This window comes from Sinocyclocheilus rhinocerous, unplaced genomic scaffold, assembly GCF_001515625.1.
Source record: "Sinocyclocheilus rhinocerous isolate Xijiao unplaced genomic scaffold, SAMN03320098_v1.1 scaffold14683, whole genome shotgun sequence".
In the NCBI taxonomy this organism is placed as follows: Eukaryota; Metazoa; Chordata; class Actinopteri; order Cypriniformes; family Cyprinidae; genus Sinocyclocheilus; species Sinocyclocheilus rhinocerous.
The window spans coordinates 1-1,743 of NW_015632661.1; the positions used below are offsets into that span (position 1 = coordinate 1).

The 1,743-nt window shown below is 40.0% G+C and overlaps 5 non-coding genes across 5 annotated transcripts; all 5 read right to left on the reverse strand.

The window, feature by feature from the left end:
• Positions 1–221: 221 nt before the first annotated feature.
• trnaa-cgc (transfer RNA alanine (anticodon CGC)) lies at positions 222–293 on the reverse strand. The gene has a single exon. It is a non-coding gene; the product is annotated as a tRNA-Ala (tRNA).
• Positions 294–853: 560 nt separating this feature from the next.
• On the reverse strand, positions 854–925 carry trnaa-cgc (transfer RNA alanine (anticodon CGC)). Its single transcript has one exon. It is a non-coding gene; the product is annotated as a tRNA-Ala (tRNA).
• A 139-nt stretch (positions 926–1,064) lies between these two features.
• Positions 1,065–1,136, reverse strand: trnaa-cgc (transfer RNA alanine (anticodon CGC)). Its single transcript has one exon. It is a non-coding gene; the product is annotated as a tRNA-Ala (tRNA).
• A 142-nt stretch (positions 1,137–1,278) lies between these two features.
• On the reverse strand, positions 1,279–1,350 carry trnaa-ugc (transfer RNA alanine (anticodon UGC)). Its single transcript has one exon. It is a non-coding gene; the product is annotated as a tRNA-Ala (tRNA).
• Positions 1,351–1,494: 144 nt separating this feature from the next.
• Positions 1,495–1,566, reverse strand: trnaa-ugc (transfer RNA alanine (anticodon UGC)). The gene has a single exon. It is a non-coding gene; the product is annotated as a tRNA-Ala (tRNA).
• Positions 1,567–1,743: the final 177 nt, after the last annotated feature.

Genomic DNA, 1,743 nt, shown 5'->3' on the forward strand with positions numbered 1-1,743 from the left:
CTGAAGTGTGTATGTTTTGACTGAAGTGTGTCATTTTGCAAACAAACTAGGAATTATGCAAATTGAGTGTGGTGTTTGGATAACTGTGCTTATATTGTGAAAAAAAGAACCCGGTTTTCAAAATTGCGTGTAAACAATTGAAAAAAACTGTAATTCCAGATGTGGTAACGCTACGGGACCAAATTGAAACCATTTTGCTGAAATAAAATTTTAACATTCTGGGGAGATGCTGGGGATTGAACCCAGGACCTCACAAATGCGAAGCATGCGCTCTACCTCTGAGCTACATCCCCAGTTGGAAGAACTTTTTCTACCACTGACATACAACAAGTTATTTCTGCTACTGTAGGTTTAACAAACCTATTAATTCCAGATATGGTAACTCTACAAGACCAAAGTAAATCCGTTCTGTTGAAATTTAAATTTTACAGTCTTTGGAGATGCTGGGGATTGAACTCAGGACCTCATACATGCAAAGCATGCGCTCAACCACTGAGGTACATCCCCAGGCGGTAGGACCTTTTTTACCACAGATGTACAACAAGTTTTTTCTACCACTGTAGGTGTACCAATGCTATTAATTCCCGTTGTGGAAACTCAACAGGAACAAATTGAATCTGTTTTGCTGAAATTAAAATTTTACAGTCTGTGGATTGAACCCAAGACCTCATACATGCAAAGCATGTGCTCTACCACTGAGCTAAAACTCCTGTTGGAAGGACCTTTTTTTACCACTGAGGTACAACAAGTTTTTTCTGCTACTGTAGGTGTACCAATGCCATTAATTCCAGATGTGGTAACGCTACAGGACCAAATTGAAACCGTTTTGCTGAAATACATTTTTAAAAGTCTATGGAGATGCTGGGGTTTGAACCCAGGACCATATACATGCGAAGCATGCGCTTTACCACTGAGCTACATCCCCAGTTGAAAGAGTTTTACTACTGAGGTACAACAAGTTTTTTCCTGCTACTGTTGGTTTACAAATGCTATTAATTCCAGATGTGGTAACGCTACAGGACCAAATTTAAACCGTTTTGCTGAAATTAAATTTTAACAGTCTGTGGAGATGCTGGGTATTGAACCCAGGATTGCATAAATGCGAAGCATGCGCTCTACCTCTGAGCTACATCCCCAGTTGGAAGAACTTCTTCTACCACTGACATACAACAAGTTCTTTCTGCTACTGTAGGTTTAACAAACCTATTAATTCCAGATATGGTAACTCTACAAGACCAAAGTAAATCCGTTTTGTTGAAATTTAAATTTTACAGTCTTTGGAGATGCTGGGGATTGAACCCAGGATCTCATACATGCAAAGCATGTGCTCTACCGCTGAGCTAAAACTCCTGTTGGAAGGACCTTTTTTTACCACTGAGGTACAACAAGTTTTTTCTGCTACTGTAGGTGTATCAATGCTATTAATTCCAGATGTGTTAAACGCTACACTACCAAATTGAAACCGTTTTGCTGAAATTAAACTTAAACAGTCTGTGGAGATGCTGGGGATTGAACCCAGGACCTCATACCTGCAAAGCATGCGCTCTACCACTGAGCTGCATCCCCGGTTGGAAGGACCTTTTCTACCACTGATGTACAACAAGTTTTTCTACCACTGTAGGTGTACCAATGCTATTAATTCCAGATGTGGAAACTCAACAGGACCAAATTGAATCCGTTTTGCTGAAATTAAAACTTTACAGTCTGTGGATTGAACCCAAGACCTCATACATGCAAAGCATG